This window comes from Rhinopithecus roxellana, chromosome 13 (genome assembly GCF_007565055.1).
Source record: "Rhinopithecus roxellana isolate Shanxi Qingling chromosome 13, ASM756505v1, whole genome shotgun sequence".
Lineage (NCBI taxonomy): Eukaryota > Metazoa > Chordata > Mammalia > Primates > Cercopithecidae > Rhinopithecus > Rhinopithecus roxellana.
In genome coordinates this window covers 78493481-78513423 of record NC_044561.1, presented here as the reverse complement: position 1 = coordinate 78513423, position 19943 = coordinate 78493481, and the positions used below count along the sequence as shown (strand labels likewise).

At 47.8% G+C, this 19943-nt stretch overlaps 1 protein-coding gene across 4 annotated transcripts in view; it reads left to right on the top strand.

The window, feature by feature from the left end:
* Window positions 1–2577: 2577 nt before the first annotated feature.
* The window catches only part of SYNDIG1 (synapse differentiation inducing 1), a 200446-nt gene continuing 183080 nt past the window's right edge, over window positions 2578–19943 (top strand). Inside the window, exon 1 of one of the 4 annotated variants that reach the window (XM_030915892.1) lies at window positions 2578–3125. The gene's annotated coding sequence lies outside the window, so the exon portion shown is untranslated. Of the gene's footprint in view, window positions 3126–3177; window positions 3298–3332; window positions 3606–19943 lie in introns of those variants that run through there. The other 3 variants (XM_030915894.1, XM_010361701.1, XR_004052917.1) reach the window with 3 other exon arrangements.

Sequence of the window (19943 nt, the reverse complement as noted above, 5' to 3'; positions counted from 1 at the left end):
GTGATTATCATTTTAAGCCACTGATTTTCGGAGTAGTTTGTTCAGCAGCAACAGATAACTGATACACCAGCACTATAGAAGTTGCTTAAAACATAGTATCTTTCTCTCCTCCTTGTTTCTTTCCAAAGTGCTGTAACGAATGCATGGGCAACACTGCTGATGCTGGAACTGAGCAGACCCAGACGTGCACTTGACCCTTTACTTTGGGAGGCTGAGGCAAGAGGAGCACTTGAGAAGTTTGAAACCAGCTTGGGTAACATGGCAAAACCCATGTCTCCACACAAAAAGAGAAAAAATACAAAAATTTGCCGGGCATGGTGCTGTATCTGTAGTCCCAACTACTCAGGAGGCTGAGATGAAAGGATCACTAGAGTCCAGGAAGTTGAGGCTGCAGTGAGCCACAACTGTGCCAGTGCACTGCAGCCTGGGCCACAGCACAACACTCTGTTTCAAAAAACACATTTACCTACGTAACAAAACTGCACATCCTGCACATGTACCCCTGAACTTAAAAGTTGAGAGTTAAAAAAAAAATGTTGGCTGGAAGGTGTGGCAGCTTGCTCGGTGCCTGAGTGACAGTTCTTCCCAGGACAGGAGGAGGTCCACAGACCTCTCTTAACTCTGAAAGTTCTGTAACCTCCTCTGAGATAAGCATTGTTGAGGTTACCCCAATTTCCAAGAGACTTGGCAATTTCTACTGTGTCCCATTGCCTAGTATGTGACAGTTCCTCACTGACTTTCTTGAAAGTCTCTATTTCAATGCTATATCACAGCATACTAGATAATATTTCAAGCCACAATAAGGGAATCACAGGTAAGAGAAACTGCCCATCGTGTGCTGGGCCACTGAGGTTCCCACCAGGAGCCCTTCTGAGCTGCTGCATCTGCCAGGAGTGGGTGACATCCGTCTCTTTACATACACGTCCCGGCCCTGTGAGTTTCTTTTGCAATGAAGTGTAAGGCCCATTTGAACTGCAGAAACACTAAGGGGTGTGTGTGTGTGTGTGTGTGTGTGTGTGTGTGTGTGTGTGTGTGTGTTGGGGGGTGTCAAGAAAAGACAACCGACAAGACACCTGGGGATCTTGCAGCTAAGTGAGCAGCATGGGACAAATAAAAACAATAGTATATTTTAAAATCCACTACATTGATTTCATGAATTTTCTTCCTTTTTCTCTCAAACTACTCTTTCTTCAATAGACATCAATTTCTTGACACCACAATCCGATGTGGTTTGTTTTCAGTAACTATCAGCTGCTAGGTATTTGTTCAGCACTTGGGATGTACCCAGGCAAAGAGATGTGCAAGTATAAAACAAGGGAGCCCACCCTGCAACTGGAAAAGAGGAGTTACATGTTCATTCCAAAACAGAGAAACAATGTAAAAACAGGAAAAAAAAAAAAAAAAAAGTATCCATGCTCAACACATCAGCTGGGAAAGCCTGTGTGTAAAGTTCTGAAGCCTGAAAACTTTCAAAGAATCGAGGGTATAAAGAGTCCAGAAGAACTCAATACAGGACACAACTGCAAAAGTATTTTCTTCCTTTAATTTCTGCAACCCTCACTTTTGGAGGGAACACAGCCAGGTGACCTGGGGCCCCACGGGTTAGGCTGCACTCAACAAGGTGCCTGCTTGCTATATTAGGAAGAGTCCACTTTCAAATTCAAACTGCACCCAGGAGACAAAGGCGAGTCCTGGCTGCAGCCCAGTCAGGTGTTCTCTTGTCAAAACAAAACCTGCCTCAAAAGTCAATTCAGAGACTGGGCAAGTGAAAGAGCAGTGACTTAGAGGCAGAGAACCGAGCTTGAGACTACTCCTGCACATTGGGTCACTACGGAATCGTAATTACCCTTTTTAAACTTCAATTTCTTCATCTGATAAATGGGATCAATGACGCTCCACCTCAAATGGGTCTAACAGTATCTGCTCAACCTAATGGCTTAGATGGGAAACTGCTTTATTGAGGAAAGGGCTCCGGAACAGTAAGCTGCTTTACTAAAGTGTGGTGGCATGTTCTTCCAAGTTGAGAAGTTCCGCTAGATGGGAGAAATGAACAGTGCCCGTTTCTGAGTGTTCCAGACTACAGCCTTGCAGCTCTGGGGACCTAAAGGAAGAAACATCAGGCATGTCTAGCGGGGCTGCAGACATGAAGATGGGGATGACTTTTGACCCCCTTTCTGGTAAATCTTTTTTTCATAGTTGATTCTCTATGAAATCTAGACTGCAAACACCTCCTCCCCTCCTAGAACGCAGACTAGCTTACCACCGCCCTAGTTTCCTTCCAATTCCAACTGGGGCTGGCCCGCCATAGGCCAACAGCAGGCTAGCTCAGGGCTGAGGGGGTCTCTGGAGTCTGAACTCCGCGCCCGCTTGCTTCTCCATGGCTTAGCTGGTCAGGACTTGAACATTTGCCGGACCCATAAATTGGGTCATTTTGAACCTCAAAACCGAACCGGAGCCTGGGGAGGCCTTTAGGACCAAGGGGAGCCATCCCTTCCTCTAGTCGGGCAGCAAATTCCTGTCCTCCTAGTCCCCCGCAGTTATCCCCCCGCCCCCAGCCTCTGTGGCCCTCACATTGTCAGACACCAGCCCCGGGCCACCCTCTGGACCGGATCCCCCGCTAGGGCCTCCCTGGTCTGGGGCAAAGTTGGTGGCCACCTTCGCGCGGGCTGCGCCTTCCTCCTCTTCGCTGCCCTCCTCCCCCGGAGCCCGCGCCCGCCGCCTCCAGCACACGCGTTGCCAGGCTCCGCAAGCTTAGCTGAGCGGCTAGCCTCAAGGCGCCCCTAGCCCAGCCTACCGGCCAGGCGCGTGCGACGATAGTCTCCCAGCACCCCTTCCTCTCCCGAGAGGACTGGGCTCCGCCCCGGCGCCGCAGCTCCCGACTCCCTGCCGCTCGGGCTGCAGCCGCTGCCCCGCGCCCGGCGCTCGGGGCAGCCGGGGGCGCTGGCGGCTAGCGCAGGGCGGGGAGCGGCGGGGGGAGCTGAGCGGCGCGGAAGGGAGGGCAGAGGAGGAGAGAGCCTGGGAGCGGAGGAGCAGAGGCGGGCGCCGCACCGCCCCGCATGCTCGCTCGCTGGGCAGACTCGCGGGCGGCCGCTTGGGCGCACTTGCCGGGTCACCTTGTCCCGGAGGTAAGTCCGGACCTCTCGGCCGCGGGGGCAGGCGGAGGGGCCCGCAGTGGGCGGGGTCGCGGCGGGGGCAGCGAGCTGGCTGCCGGAGCGGGAGGCTGCCAGGCACTGGCGGGTGTCCTAGTCCTGGCTCCGCCTCAGAGCGCGCAGACCTGGCGGCGGCGTGGCGCCCGCGGTAAGTCCGGGTGGTCGCCGGGACGAGACTTGGGAGACACGGGGTCCGCGGGCGGGAGGGAGAGCTGAGCCGGCGGAGAAGATGCTGAGGAAAGGGTCGGTGCTGGCCCGGGCTGCACCTCGGTGCCTTGCCACCCCGGGAGACGCGAAGGGGCTGCTGTGCGAAGTCGATGGGAGCTGCTGAGACCGAGAACTGGGAGCGTAGTGGAGCCAGGCTGCCCAGCAGGGCCATGGGGGCGCGCGGCGGGCCAAGGCTCTGCGGGTCCGCGCTACCCCTCGGAGTGACCCGAAGGAGACCAGCCGGGGCTGGTGAGCCGGGCGGCCGCGGAGCTGGGGACCTAGGTCTGTTTGGGAGTAGGAAGGGAAACAGACTAATCCTCCGAGCGGAGCCGGCAGGCAAGGTGCAAGCGCGCTTGGGATGGGGAATCCCGACGGGCGACCAGGGCAGAAGCAGGGACTCCGGGAGCCTCCTTCCTCTAGCCAGCACAAGACCTGCCTTCGAAAGCTGTCTGGCCCCTGGCAGCCGCGACAGCCTGCAGCCCTGGGAGCCACAGCCCAGGCGCCGAGATGGGAGAGAGCACATACGCTCTTTTAGTTCCAGTTTGAATCTCGCTTTTTCCTAGTCGTGATTTCTGCCTCTTCGTGTGCGCTCTCTGGGCAGTGGGGAGGGAAGAATGGCTCACTGGATGAGTTGGGCACTTTTCTTAGGGAAGGGGCTTTGGTCCCTTTGCGCTTTTTGCAAGACCCTAGTAGAGTGGCCCTGGCAGCCGAGCTTTGAGGAGGCGGCCAGAGGGACCGTTTGACATCTCTGAAAGACGAGAGGAAGGAGTCTTCTGGTAGTCCTGTTTTCCTTTGGGGGTTTCCTTGCACGCAGAGGTTTGGGCGCTTGGCACCCCGACTTCAGGTGCGCACAGTCCTCCTGCGACATCAGATGCGCTGGCGCCGCGGCGCTCCTGGCTCGGACCGATGCCTGCGACGTCCCTGGCCATGTCCTGGTGTTTAGTGCAGCAGACACCGGCCGAAGGCTTGGCTGATGGGGGGTGTCGTGGAGGGGATGGCTGGGCATTACACAGTGGCTCCGTTTTCTGGTTGGAATCAGTTGGTGGGGCGTGCTCGCGCGCGTCTGTGTATCTGTCCCATCCCCTCCTACAGCCCAGCGTGTTTGGTCTGAGTCCAAAGAAGGAGGTGGTGTGTGTGCTGCGTAGACCTGCGCCTGTGGGGTGAGCAGCCTCATAACAGCCCCCAGAGCCGGCCAACTTCTCAGTGCTAGGCTGCGACCTGAGGGGCCGCTGCGTCGGGGATTGGAAGTGGTCTTCAAAGAGGGGTCTGGGTCTCGAAGTCCTAGCAGCAGCCGAAATGAAAAGAGCTGCCAGGAGGCGGGCGGTGGGCAGTCTGATGTCCGTTCTGGCGCGGATGGGAAGAAACTGAAGTCGAATTTTTAGATGAATTGCGTGCTGTGTTTGGCGGTGGTGTGGCCCGTTCTTTTGGAAGTCCACACCACAGGTGTGAGGCCTGTGAGCCCTGAGGAAGCGCCCTCCCCTTGTTTCCTCCCTCCCCTCTCTCTCCATCTCTCCACCGCCCGCCCCTTTCTTTGCGAGGAGCAAGCCTGACTTAGTAGCTGATCGGCGCCCTCTCTCACCGTGCCCCCGTATCCTGCATGAAAACAGAATCCTCATAATCAAGAGGGCCTTGTTAAAAAAAAAAGCAAAGAAAAGATGGAGAAACCTATTTTTAAACTTTTTTATTATGGAAAATTTCAGTGGTGCACAGTGGCAGACAGAGAATAGTGCACTGAAGCTTTGTGTACCCCCCACCCAGTCACCACCTGCAGTTACCTTTTGTGGAGTTTTGGAAGCCTTATTTGATGAAGTATTTCAAAACTCATTCCAAAATGCTAAGTATTGGATAGTATGTTAATTAGTTCCATTCAGCCATGACACATTGTATACGCATATCACAGCATCACTTTGTACCCCATAAACATATGCAATTATAATTTGTTAATGTCTGATAAAAGAAACTAATTCATTAAAAATACAAAATTACTTTGATATAAACTTCAAAAAAAAAAAAAAATTCCAAACTCACCTCACCTCTAAACACATCCCTCTGTATCTCCAGCTGATGACATTTCATTTTATGTTACCTAACTATCAGAAATGTCAGTTTGTAATAACCCCATTAGAGTATAGGTGATATTAAAATAAAAATGAAGGCCCCCTCCATTCCCATTTTAGGGTAGAAAAGGAAAACCTGTTAACTCTCCTTAAGGCGTACAGGGGCGAGATATTGAAGGAAAGACAAGTCTAGATTTCTGGAAGAGAGACATGTTAGCAATAGGACCAGACTTATCCTAATTCATGTAAGGCGTAAACATGATTCTGGTTGAGCCATGATAGGCAACATAATTATTTTGATAAAAACTTTAAAACTCAGTTCAAATATTATAAGCAATTAATTTCTTCCACATTTAACATTGAGATAAAGGTCCTCTACCAGACTTATTTTTCTCATTAATTTTAAATCATATTTTCTAGGGAGTTATTACTATTATCAAAGAATAGAAAGTTATTTTCTTATGTAAGATTTCTATCTGAGGCACTAGTCGGTGCTATTCTGAGGTTCATGGAGCGTACTGAACTTTTCATTGTTTAATTAGAAAATGTTTGGTCGTCCTCCAGGTCACACCTGCTCTGCCCTCTGAAGAGGCTCTGGGCTTGCTGAGATGTGATGTCCAGTGTGACTTTTACTGGCTGGAGAGGTGTGGCATACAGGGAGGCACTGGAGGCAGTGGGAGAGGATGCCCTCCCTCCACCAGCCCCCTCCCATCCTGCACACCTCTGTGCTTTCCTTTATATAAAAGCAGTTCCTAAAAATTGTCAATGACGTTCTTAGAGGAGTCAGTCAGACTTTTGAGTACCTTTATAAAGTGCACTATTGAAAGGCGTCCTTAGTTAACCTTTTGTAAGATGAATAACCATCTTGTAGGTGAGCAGTTTTATGTCCTGTCACCCCATCCCCAAATAAACCTTGTCTTTTCATGACTCCAGCTTGGCCTGTGCCCCTCACATTGGCTTTTCAGATCCTCATGCACACTGGAAAATGCAGGTTCCATCTCAGAGTGAATGCACTGCTGTGGCCTATAGTTTGAACAGATGTCACATTATCAGCAAAATTCTTTGAATGAGTGGGTAAAGTGGCAAGGACTGAAGTATGGGGTGTTAATTTGACAACACCAGCAAAACACGGGAGGTAAGCGACTAGCAGAACAGCCTGTTGTATCAGTGGAAAGTTGCATAAGGTCATTTTGGGGCAGTGCATTGATAGAAGTTTTTGGAGCCATAGCTCTTGACGCAGCATCACTACACTAGAGGCATGGTGTCAAAATCTCTACAAAGCAATACTGAAAACATTAGAGATAGGCTGACCAGGTCTCTAACCACGTCACCAGAATTAGATTAATGAAGTTGGCAGTGGGAGGTTTGAAAAATGTGGTTTCTCAGCATTCTCTATGCAAGATGCCCATTTTGAATGATTCCTAAGAGATCCTAAACTTGTGTTCAGAGAGCAGCTGAAGTAACCTGGGCCCCAGCTATGATTCAGTGCCCTTGTGACTGCGTTGCTTACATCCAGGCAGCATATTGGATTGTGCGGAGAGTGGAGGAGGGATGTGCTGGGGACACAGGTGTGCAGAGTGTCTCCTGTCCCCAGGCTGCTCCCTCTTTCCCCTTGGGCCTTCCCCGAGTGCCATGAGCAGACGTAGGCTCCAGAATCTGGAAGGTCCCATTTGTTTTCTCAGAATGCCATGTGAATACAAACTTTACCCAGAGAAACTTTGAGACAATGAAATGTCCTCAATCCAGTGTCTTTTTTCATTTAACAAACTGTGGCAACATTAACTCTTGGTTTTCAAAATCCTGGAAAGAATATGGTTGAAAAGAAACGATCTCAGAAAAGTGATGTGGTTTGTCTAACATCATTCAGATAGCAAGCAGCAGAGCCCAGAGTCTGGAGCCTACAACCTGTCGTTGGCAAGAGTGAGGATTGGGACAGTGCGTTTGCACTCACTTGGGGTGGACGGACACATGCACAGGAATGTGCCCAGGGTGCATGCATAGCCATGTGGGCTAAAGATTTATGAGAATGTATAGGAAAGGCATGTGAGCAATAGCTTATGAAATTTATCCTTAACATAACTAAATTTAGATTCATATTACCTTATAAACTTAGATGATGCATTCTCTAAGATGGAAACATTTTTAAAACAGATTACCAGCAAACCACCACCCTCCATTTATAATATGTGATGATTCAAGATGGAAGCATGGCTCAGATAACAAAATGTAAATCTTCTTAAACTATTGTAGGATAAATGACCTGTTAAATTACCAAAAACAAAGAAAAATAGAAATTCTAAAGAACAACAACAGATAAGCTTCGGGATCAAAAATAACTGTTAGAACCAAAAATAACAGAACCAGGAAACATTATACACAGGTAGAAAATAATAAAAATAAAAGCTGCTTCCAAAGGCACAGCCCAGGGGATAAGTTTGCCTGCTTAGTTCCGTAAAAAGAATTTAAGAGTTCAGTTAGCATTCTTTCAGAGGCATGGGCCTTTTGCTCCGGAAGTTGCGATCAGTGTTCAGTGTGAAAACACTTTTTGCTTGGTTTTTAGTTCTTAACTGAATTTTGGGTCAATAAAATTCATTTTTAAATACTGGGGTGGCATTTAGAGAATGACCCTGAAGGAGAGAGTACTTGTGTGGATTTTAAACTGGGTGTTTCAAAAAGGGCTCACTTAGGGTAAATTTCTATTTTGAACAATTCTTAGGTCTCCAACAAGTTCAGTTGTTATCTATCACTTGACCTCACTGGTCAGGCACTTTCAGATGTTACCTCCATCTGTTACTTCCTTAGGTTTCCTCTCTTTCAGAAAACTTCAGTGCCCAAAACAAAACCAAAAAGCAAACACATTTCAGATAAGTCGAACCAGAAAAGTTTTATTCCATTGCCTCAACTTTAAACTACAGATCTTTCTGAAAGGGAGATACAGTAATCTTACCTCAAATACATTTGGAACCACCTCCCACGCCCCTGCTTAGAAAAGCAAATCAATGAAGTGTTGTAGAAACTCACTCTTCTGTCATGCGTACAATAGTCAGTTTTTAACTTCCTCCTATAATCTTGGTTCTCACATGTTGGTGGTACAGACCCTCAGCTGGCGTGGGTCTGAGACACAAGAGTTTATCCCTGAAGATCCTAATGGGATTAAGTCCTGGGACAGTTTCCCAGTGGAAACCCAGTAGCCATGCTGGTGGGTAGCGTGAGGCATTAGCTTTAGGGTAGACCCTGGGGAAGCCCAATTCATCCTACAAAAGATTGGTACCAATTCCACTGTTAATTATTTGCGGTTTCTAAAAGTGCATTTAATAAAGCCTATGTGTTTCTGTAGCCAACCTTCATGTCTGACATCTCAGCCTCAGCCCATCACCCATGTGTCTCCTTTATAAGAAACTTTGTCGTTCCGTTGAGTGCCCCATGGGATGATGGCACAGCACGAGTAGGGCAGTCGAAAGAGTCGAGATGTGATAGGTGGTGTGCGTGGTTTCTGAGATGCTGTCTAAGTGCAGGGACTGGCCTGGGCTGGTAGGCATAGATGATTGACTGTCACAGATTGACTGTAAGAGGCACTCATCTGCTGCAGATCTCCTGTGGAAACTCTGTATTTATGAGGACCTTGGAGAGGACCCTGCACCAGGCAGTCCCACCAATCCTAACCCAGTCTTGGAATGCTTTCAGATATCTCTTGCCTCTTTTGGCTTTACTTTTCTCTCCCAATTCCTCACCGTTTCCATAGTGCCTTTGTGACAAGTGGCTCCACAACAAAGAACTATGAGCTGATTAATGTGCATAGTGTCTTTTTTTTTTTTTTTTTTTTTTTTTGAAATGGCATCTCACGCTGTCACCCAGGCTGGAGTGCAGTGGCACGATCTCAGCTTACTGCAACCTCCGCCTCCCGGGTTCAAGCGATTCTTCTGCCTCAACCTCCCAAGTATCTGGGACTACAGGTGCACTCCACCATACCTGGCTAATTTTTCTATTTTTAGTAGAGACGGGGTTTCACCATGTTGGCCAGGCTGGTCTTGAACTACTGACCTTAAGTGATCTGCCCTCTTAGCCTCCCAAAGAGCTGGAATTGCAGGCATGAACCACTGTGCCCAGCTTAATGTGCATAGTATCTTAACAGTTTTTTTCTTATATACTAAACCCAGAGATATAGCTCATTCATTTCAGTACTCTAATAATAGTTTAGTGCTCTAAATTCCCTCACAAAAACAGGTTTTTGTTGAAAGCTAACTTTGAGTCAAGGGAAATAATCTTCTTTGTTATTTCTAAGTTTATTCTCTGCCCTTCATTCTTATCCTGACCTTTAAAAGCTGTGGATATTGGCCGGGTGCGGTGTCTCACGCAGGAGTTCAAGACCAATCTGACTAACACGGTGAAACCCCGTCTCTACTAAAAATAACAAAAAATTAGCTGGGCGTGGTGGCGGGCACCCCTAGTCCCAGCTACTCAGGAGGCTGAGGCAGGAGAATGGCGTGAACCCGGGAAGCGGAGTTTGCGGTGAGCCGAGATCATGCCACTACACTCCAGCCTGGGTGACAGAGCGAGACTCCATCTCAAAAAAAAAAAAAGAAAAATGCTGTGGATATTATATTAAGTATCACAGCTTCACACAGTCCATTGTTTTCACTTTGTTCACAATGAGATCACTAACTGGAAGCCTCTCCTAACTGCTCTGGACTTGGTAAGGACCATACAGCCTGCAGCATAGCTGTCTATCCCACTCATGTGGCCTGGAGCAAGGAGGGTCATTTGTCCAGCTGCATTTCTGTCCTTCTGCCATCCACTCATCCGCTGTGGCCCTGCTCGTGTGGGTCCTCTTGTGTAACATTCATTGGTACACTTGCTAATCTGAATGTTCTGGGTGTAGCTGTATTAGCTGTGAATCGGAGCCCTGGATGTATTTGAGGACATCACAGTCTATTTTAGAACCATAGAGATGAAATGTATCTGTTGACTCAATATGTGCAGAATTCTGTAGCTTCCTTCCTTGCCTATTGCTAGACCTCAAATTTCTGATTTGCCACATACCTTTCCAGGAAAAACATGCGTCACACTCTTGGGACACAAAAATGAGTTTGCATCCGTAATCCCAGCAACGGTTCTGTCTGTTGCTTTTCACATGCCTACAGGGCAAAGTAGTACAGGGCTGCTCAGTGAGTGCTGCAGTGACCAGGTGGCCCTACCATCTCACCATTGGTGTTGGGCCATAGCCTGTCCTCAAACTTTTTTTTTTTTTTTTTTACCAGAGCAGGGCCACATGGGCACCTCCCTCCTCCCTAAGCTCTCCTGCATCCCATTGATTGTCCTGCAGTCACCCATCTGTCCCACCCAGAGTCTGGCACTGCAGTCACCAGCTAGTCTGTTCTACTACTTCAGCCTTGCTCCAGGTGCACCTGGGACTGTAGCACCCAGACTCATAGACAGTGGGAGCAAAGGGCTTCCTGATGGTCTCTGGATCAGAGAGCCAAGCTGTAAACTATCTGTGACTGCCCTGCCTCCCCATCATCTTGTCCTCCAGCGATTGCAATGTCCTGGATACCTGCAGAGGTTGCTGAGGGGGTGGGGTACACTGCACCCCACTGCCCCTGGCTCCAGTGTGTCCTGGACATTATGCAGAGGGCCAGGTCAGCGCAAGGAAGTAGGGTAGGGAGAGCCATGGCTCTGGGAGATATTTGCCCTTTGGGGGAGACTGAGGCTGGGGTGTGATGGAGTGCGATGGAGGGGCTGATGGAGAGCCCAACATTGGTCAAAGGATGGACCTCAGTCACTAGCTCTTCTACACGGTTATAGATATTCCAAACTCCAGGCGTTTCTGACCTGTCTCGACCTACGACACAGACGTGGGCTTCCAGCACTACTGACCTCAGGATTTGGCTCTGGGCTGGACAAGAACTCCACCCTGCCAGTGGCCAAGCATCCTTTCTTGGTAGAACCAGGTAAGCCCTATGCCTCACCACGGAGCCACCTGGCTGCTCTAAAAGGGTGGCCCTGCTCTTCAGATCTGGATGAAATAGAGGTGAGCTAAACAATTGTGGGGAAATAAAGGGAGCTCAAACCCAAAGGGTCAGATTAAAGCTGGCAGGGCCTGTCTGGATGTTGTCATGAAGGTGATTGAGGAAGACCCCACCAGCTTTAGCTATTGGTGACTTGTTGCTTCAGTGTCTCTCTCAAGGACCAGAGTGGCAGCGCCAGGCAGGGCAGGGAGGAACCCAAGGAGGGAAGGGTCAAGACTCAGCTTTGTCTGCTATTCCGTGTGACTCCCTCGGCAAGCTCCCCAGATGCCTGTTTGACACTTGGTGGAAAGAAGGGACCCAGAGGGCTTCCCCAACATGCCATCCAGCCTCTGCATCTGCCAGATGCAGAGCCAGGGCACAGGGACCCAAGTTGCTAGGGCTTGTTTGCTTTTGTATTTGTCTCTAAAGTGCATTTTTTTTCTCACCCACCGTGCTCAGTTTTCTTGGCATTGCTGAAACCCAGAATACTGTTTGGGACAATGACAGACCCCGTGCACTGTAGACAAATAGATGCAGACAGCTCTGGCTTCCAGCAAGCCCCAAGTAGGACACAACATGATGAGGACGTTTCTCCATCTGTGCTTTTCGGTGATTTCCTGGGAGGAGAGCACCACAGCCATTCAGGGGCACCATGGGCTAGGGGAGGCCCAGGTCCTAGGCCAGGCCAGGAGTCATGCACCTAGAAAAGTCTAGGAGAACAGAAGCCTCCCACAGAACTCCCAGGCAGGCAGAGGGGAAGTCGCATTCTTGTAATGCCAGAGGCCCAGACATTTAGAGAGAACATCATATTGAACTCCGCAGGACAGCAGGTCAACTTTTAGACCTCGTGGGCACTGTGTTCTTGTCTTGCTCTCAGCATAAGGCTTTTCCCGGAAGATGGAAATGTTCTTTCTCTTTAGACACTGCCCAGAAATGCTGATCTTCCTGGAATTTCTATTGAGAGCTTGAAATATTACAGAAATGTATATTTGGTGAGTTGGGCTCTGCCAACTGTTTCAGTCACTCCTGAAGGCTAAGTTGGTGCCTAATTAGAGTAAAAACAAGGATGCAAATTGTTTCTTGGGGACCCAAATCAGAGGGTCTCTGTCTCCACCAGAGCCTGGTCCAGCCCTGGAGAGTGACTTGGGAGCCCCATCTTGACAGGTTCTTCCCTCTCTTCTGAGACCTTCTCCCCTAGCCCTCAGCCTCCTTGGATTCCGCCCACCAGACCTTCTCTGTCAGAATGGAATGGCCCCAGGGACAGGACTCACCGCTACCAACTGAGCTTTCCTATGTTCACAACTGGCTGCCCTGTGTATTTTCCTGTTCCTACCCCTTACCCAACGTCATCTCTGGGATGTTCTCTGGGGCAGCAGCCGCAGTGAACCCATTCTCTGTCTGCTCCCTCCAGCCCCTCGGACTTCCCTTTCCATGCCCCGTCCTCTGATAATGATACTTAGTAACCCAGGAATCCACACCAGAAACTCCCTCAGCCCCTGTGCTCCTTCCTCTTCCTCATCACTAGATCTAAGTATTTCCTGCCTCTCTCTTGCATCTTTTCCACCCTTGGCCCCGAAAGCACACTCATCTCTTGCTGGATCATCTCAGTAGCTTCCTGCAAGCTCTCCCTGCCTGCTGCATTGTGCCTCTTGCCTCCAGGACTGCCAGGAGAGTGAGCTGTCTGAAGTGCAGATCCGCCTCTGGGGCCCTCCTCTCAAAGCCCACTACTGGCACAGAACAGGCTGCCTGGGAAAGATACAAGGCAAGGCTGTCCTGTCAGTCCCTGTTCACCCTCCAGCCTCATCCCCATTTCTCTAGGTGCCCAGAACACCAAGTTACTCCTGCCCCTGCCGTGCACAAGTACATGTGCACACACAAATGCCTGCACACACACACACGCCATGGTCCCACATGTGCACACACACACACACACATCACATAGTCCCACACCTCCCCCACCTGCAGTTGGCTGCCTCTTGCCTCTTGCTAATCTCCTCTGAGGTTCAAAGGCTTAGCTTGATCATCACCTCTTCCCAGCATCCTTCCTCCAATTTCAGCATTCCTGCTTCTAGGTGTCCTTGGCACCTGGGCCCACACCAACACTGGTGTGGTGTTAGCAGAACAACCAAAGATGAAATATCTACAAAAAACTGTCAAGAAATGTTTAAGACCTATATAATGCTATTTCCATCAGAATGCCAATATTATATTGCCTTTTGAGCTTGACAGAATTATTCAAAAGTTCATGAAAGAATAATCAGGCTACAGTACTAAATTTTTTTCAGTGAAGAAATGTCCTACCAGATAATAAAACGAAGTGTTCAAATTACATTAATTGACCTCAAATCCATTAGTATGGCTACTGTCAAAAAAATCACAGAAAATAACAAGGATTGGTAAGGATGTTTAGAAATTGGAACCCATGTGCACTACTTGGGGAACTGTGAGAGGATGTAGTTGCTAGGGAAAATAGTGTGGAGGTTCCTCAAAAACACTAAACATAGATTTGCCATATGATCCAGTAGTCCCACTTCTGGGTATATATCCAAAATAATTGAAAGCAGAGTCTTGAAAAGATAGGCACATGCCCGTTTTGATAGTAACATTATTCACCATAGGTCAAATGTGGAAGCAAGCCAAGTGTCTATCAGCAAATGAGTAGATAAGCAAAATGTGCTAAACACATACAGTGAAATATTGTTCAGCCTTACAAAGAAAAGAAATTCTGTCATAGGCTACAACATGATGAACCTTGAGGACACTAAGCTTAGTGAAATAAACCAGAGCCAAAAGGCTCACACGGTATAATATCACTTATGTGATGTAATGAGAGTTCTCAAACTCAGAGGCAGAAAGTACAATGGTGGTTGTCAGGGTCTGGGGAAGGGGAGATGGGAGTTATCGTTTAAAGGGTGTAGAGTTGCATAAGTGCAAAATGAAAAAGTTCTGGAGAACCCTTGCATAGCAATGTGAATATACTTAGCACTACTGAACTATACACTAAGAAATGGTTAAGATTATGTAAATTTTATGGGGTGTGTGTATGTGTGTGTGTGTTGCCACAATAAAAAAAACTGCATTAATTGGAAATGTAAGATTCTAGTTACTGGCATGTAGTTAACAGGCTATTCTGATTTTCTACTGTTGCATAACAGACTGCCCCCAAAACTTAGAGTTCATGGATCTGTGGGTCAGGAATTTGAAAGGGCACAGTGGGGACGGCTTATCTCTGCTCCATGGCTCCCGTGACCTCAGCTGAGAAGACTCACATGGTTGGGACTGGAGTCCTTGCCTGGGCTGGGCTCACTCAAAGCCTGGACCAGGAGCACCTACACGTGACCTCTCCCTGGGTTTCCTCCCAGCATGGTGTCAGGGTGGCCAGACTTCACATGCCGAGGCTTCTGCTCCAAAAGTGAATGTGAACACGGTCAAGGCTGCACGCTCTCCTGCCCCATCTCCACAGCCATTCTGGGTCAGTGCCACAGGATTCTGTTGATTATAGGCAAGTTTCTAAGCCAGCCCAGAATCAAGGAGGCAAGTTAGACTCACTTTTGAAGGGAGGTGTATGAAGAATTTATGAACCATACATTCAATCTGCCATGCAGACAAGTAGGTCAGACAGAGAACTCTGACACGGATGCCAGCCCCAAGAGCCTAGTGAATGTGTGGGAGCCGGCGGGGAGAGCTGAATTAGTCAGTGTGGAGCACTTTGGAAGTAGGTAGGTGGGCTATAAAGTCAATTTATACCTCCCCATTTCATAAAAAGTTCTGAATGTATTTTAAAAGCATTGCTAAATAAATATTTTAAAAGCATGAATAAATTCAGCCTGAACATCTTATCAGTAATCCCAAGAGAAAAATAATTGATAAAGATTAAATATATGTACACATTCTATACAACAGGCACTGTAAACAAAATTGGAAAGCATATAATAATCTGGAAACAAACATTTGCAACAAATTAAATGCTTAATAATCCTCCCAGAGCAAAGAAGAAAACACAAACAACCTTATTAAAAACTGAGTTCCTGCAATGGAGAAAAAGGTGGGAAGAAGTGGAAATAACTAAGAAACAAATACATGGAAAAACATACGTGCATCTTTTCTTGTTTTTTGGTCTTTGTCGTTGTTGTTTTTTCTGAAATGGAGCTTCAGTCTGTCAACCAGGCTGGAGTGCTGTGGCGTGATTTCTGCTCACGGCAACCTCTGCCTCCCAGATTCAAGTGATTCTCCTGCCTCAGCCTCCTGGGTAGCTGAGATTACAGGTGCATGCCACCACACCCGGCTAATTTTTTCATTTTCAGCAGAGATGGGGTTTCACCATGTTGGCCAGGCTAGTCTCAAATGCCTGACCTTGTGATGCACCTGCCTCAGCCTCCCAAACTGCTGGGATTACAGGCGTGAGTCACCATGCCCGGCTGTGCATCTTTACTTGTAATGATGAAAATGCACATTGAAGTTAGGGAAGACACTTCTTTCCAAAATGACTGCCCAGCCTCAAAGATTCCAGTTGCTCAGTAAAGGCACCTGAGGCAGCCCTTGGGATCTCTGGGGAGGTTGAATCTCTTGTCTTAAAAGTCTCACTGAAAGGTTCACTGAGGTCCTTCCCTTATATCCTTGGCCCCATAAAAGAACCACTAAAACATTTCTAAGATACACGCAGAGTATGTGCATCTTGACTTCAAGTAATGAACTGTCAGAAGAAAACTAAATGTCTGTCAAAAGGGGATGGTTAAATATGATGCAGCTATCATGATGTTCTTAAAATAATGATTCCATTATTTTAAATCCCTGGCCCATTGGCCAGGGCTGTGCTAGATATGTATTTACGTGGATCAATGTCCGTGGTAAACTACTAAGGATGGAAAGCTAGAGGAAAATATGTTAAACATTTGTGTGAATATGTTATTCTCTGGGAGTGAAGTTTAAATATTTATTCAGATAATTCTTGAAGCTGTTCTCCACATTGTTAATGGTATGTAGTCATGAGGAGTAGAATGGAAATAGGAACTTCCATAGTTTTAATTTTCTATGCATTGGTATGATTTGAATTCATAAACATAAACATGTTGTTTTTGCCACTTAAAAAAACCTGTTTAAACACACATCTATCCTTCGGAAGTAATCAGAGGTCTGGATATAGTGGTTTGGCTACACGTCCACATTCATACCTGATTGGGGGAGGTGGAAAGCCTGGAGCCTCCTAGAGTTGAGTGAAGGGTGTCTGTGTCAAGCATGCAATGCACGCTGTGGTTGCAGTGTGATGCAGCGGGAATCCAAGCCGTGGGCACTCACACGCATGCAGAGAAAGGTGTGCATGTGTGGGAAGGGACTGCAGGAGATGCCAGTACCACCATGAGTAGCTCCAGGCATGGAGTTAGATGTGGATTTCATTTTCTATGTTATGTACTTTTCTGATTTTCAACTTGATCCTTGATTACTGTTTTGATTTGGAAAAAAAACAAAAGTTTAGAAATTATTTTGTTGTCTCTCATTTGACTGAAAATCTGTTTCTTAATCGTATTTTATGTTCCCACGTCCTGTGCCCAGAGCCTAGCACACATGATGTGCTCAGCCAATGTTTACTCTTCCCGGCCTTCGCCTGGGCACCTCCCTGCCTCTTGAAAGAGCGTGCTCTGCATTCCCCCCATAGGACTCCCAGTCTGAGGAGGCCCCTCTCCTCTGAGCATGCGTGTGCATGCTCCTGCCTGTGGCTGGTAGTCTTGGCTCTAAGCCCTACGACAGTGGACACGTTTTCAAGAGTAGTTCATTCACCATGTATTGAGGACTTGCCATTTGCTTGACCTTGTGGCAGACCCCAGGGACAGAGATGAAAGGCTGTGGTCCCTCATGGAAGAAGGGCGTTCAGAGGCCCTGCCTAGTGTGCGAAGCCTCACTTTGCTTGACACGGTGCAAAATGGCGATACAGGCAGGCACCGGGACTGCAGGAGCAGGGATGCTGTGGCAAGATGCAGCCAAGACTCAGAATGCGAAAGTGACTAGCCTGGAAGAGTAGAAAGAAGGGGTCTTCTCGGCAGAGGGTGCAAGATAGGGCAGAGGTCACGGAGGCATCCGTGCACCTAGAAGGTGGAAGTTGGATGTGGCTTCAGAATTCAGTCTGCACCAGTGGGGTTTGCTGAGATCCAGGTGCCTACACGAGAAACAACAGATGGCATCAGACGAATTCAAGTACAGTCCTGGCTACCTGTTGCTGCCCAGATTGCCCCAGAATGTATAGCATGAAAACTACTGAGGGTTGGGAATTTTGGAGGGGTCGGCTGGGCGCGTCCAGCCCCATTCTCTCAGGCAGGTGCTGTCAGAGTGTATCTGGAGCCAGAAGAGTGGGGGCCTGGGACGACTGGGGGTCAGCCGGGTAACTGTAAACTCTGGCGTGCTGCACGTGGTCTCCCCACATGAACGACATTGGCCTTTCTCACAGCATGGCAGCCTTGAGGTATTAAGCTTCGTAAGAGGAAGGTCAAGGCTCCGGTTTGAGTGTTCTAGTAGAAGACAGGTTGCATGATCTTTTCTGACCTAGCCTCAGAGGTCAGGTCATGTCACACTCCTTCTAATCAGGGTGAGTCTCAAATCTACCTGGGTTCAATGGGAAGGAGCAGAGACCCCACGTTTCACTGAGAGGAGTATTGGGGCCATATCCAGGAATAGATGTGGGATGGGAAGTAGTGTTGTGTCCACCTTTAGAAAAGATGATCTGATGCAGATACTGAAAAACAAAATACTCCAATTACTTGCTCTACACACAGTAGGTCTTTAGATCACAAAATAATGAAAAGTAGAGCCTTTTCTTACTAGAAATTCATCTAGATCTATTTGTTTAATACATGGATTTTCTAGAGTGCTGTGGTTTGAGTATGAATTATTTATTCCCACCAAAACTCATGCTGAAATTTGATCCCCCGTGTGGCAGTGTTTGGAGGTGGGGCCCAGTGGGAGGTGTTCGGGTCATGGGGGCAGATTCCTCATGAATGGCTTGGTGCTATTCTTGAAGTGGTGGGTTCTTTCTTCCTTGAGACTGGATTAGCGCTCCAGCCAGAGCAGGTTGTTATAAAGAGGGTTCCTCCTTCTGTTTGGTCTCTTTCCCTGCGTTTACACTTCCCTTTGGACCATCTCCGCCATGTTATGATGCAGCACAAAAGCCCTTACCAGAAGCCAGGGCCATGGCCTTGAACTGAGCTAAATAAACCTCTTGCCTTTATAAATTACTCAGTCTCAGGTATTCTGTTACAGCAACACAAAACAGAGTAAGACACATAGTCTTAATTATTTTCCACTGTCTGTATACATTCTTAGTGTGTCAACTTGTTCTTTAAAAGTATATTCTAGAGTGTGGTACCATACTTGAGTCCATAATGCAGAACCTGGGACATAGATTTATAGCACCAACTTTGTCCGTTAGATGGACGCGTTCGTCATTACATAAGGGAATTATAGGTCTTCGGAATTTTGTTCAATTCCGTCTCTCTCCAACGTTCTCACCAAAAAGACAGAAAGGAAAAGTGGGAAAATTTTGGAAGTTTCAGGTCCTTGTAGATCAGTGACTTCTCCAGATTTAAGCAGAAATCAGTGGCAAAGCTAATTTTGATATAATTTGGATACAGTTTTTTTATTGCCTTCTTGTTTTCTTTATTTCGTACAGTAATATCTCCTTTAAAGAAAGAGCTCTTTTAGCAAGTGTGTGTATACAACATAGAAATGGTACCACAACAAATGACAGAAGACTGAACATGGCTGAGTGTTATTTAGGAGCTGAACAATGGAGTTTTCCATACCTGGAAGAGTCTGGAAGCAGGAGCTACTGACTCAGCAGCTCAGTGTGGTTGGAGCTGGATCTCTATAGTCCTTGTGGTCTTTCCTGGCTCCCAGATGGCTGCTACTGCCCCCGATATCACATATGAGGTCAAGGCAAGAAGTGAAAAAGGTGGACAGAGATCCCCCAGGAGACATCTTTGGCCCAAGCTGTGTCTCATGGCCACCCTTGGTAATAAAGTATGGGGTACACGTGAGGATTTAATGAGAACTTAACTCTTCCAGCCTCCAGGTGAAGGTGGGCAGGGTGAAGCACTGACATTCAGCAGTGGGTCCTCCACTCAGCCAGGGAGTGTCACCCCAGGTCTCAGTGACAGGCATGCCAAGGCCACATCACAGGGTAGGTGTGGGAAGGGAAGACTGGGTATATTTATGAAATCAAAAGAACAGTCAGTGGTTTGCTGGTGGGTGTGAAGTTGGGTATGGTGTGTGGGCAGGATGGCACAAGAGAGGGCAGGGTGGGTGCTGGAGAGGCAGCAACCCCCTGCCTGGGCTGGGTAGCCAGGTGGAGGCCCTGGGCTGATGCCATTGCTGCTGATCCATAGACTTTGAGTAGCACGAGTCCAGAGTGGTTCTCAAGTTTCGCTGCATGTTAGATTCACCTGGGGATATTTAACAATTGGTTGATATACAAATAATGTAAAGACCAAACATTGAGTTTAGTCTATAATATTAAAGAAGCGCCTGAATCAGTTTTG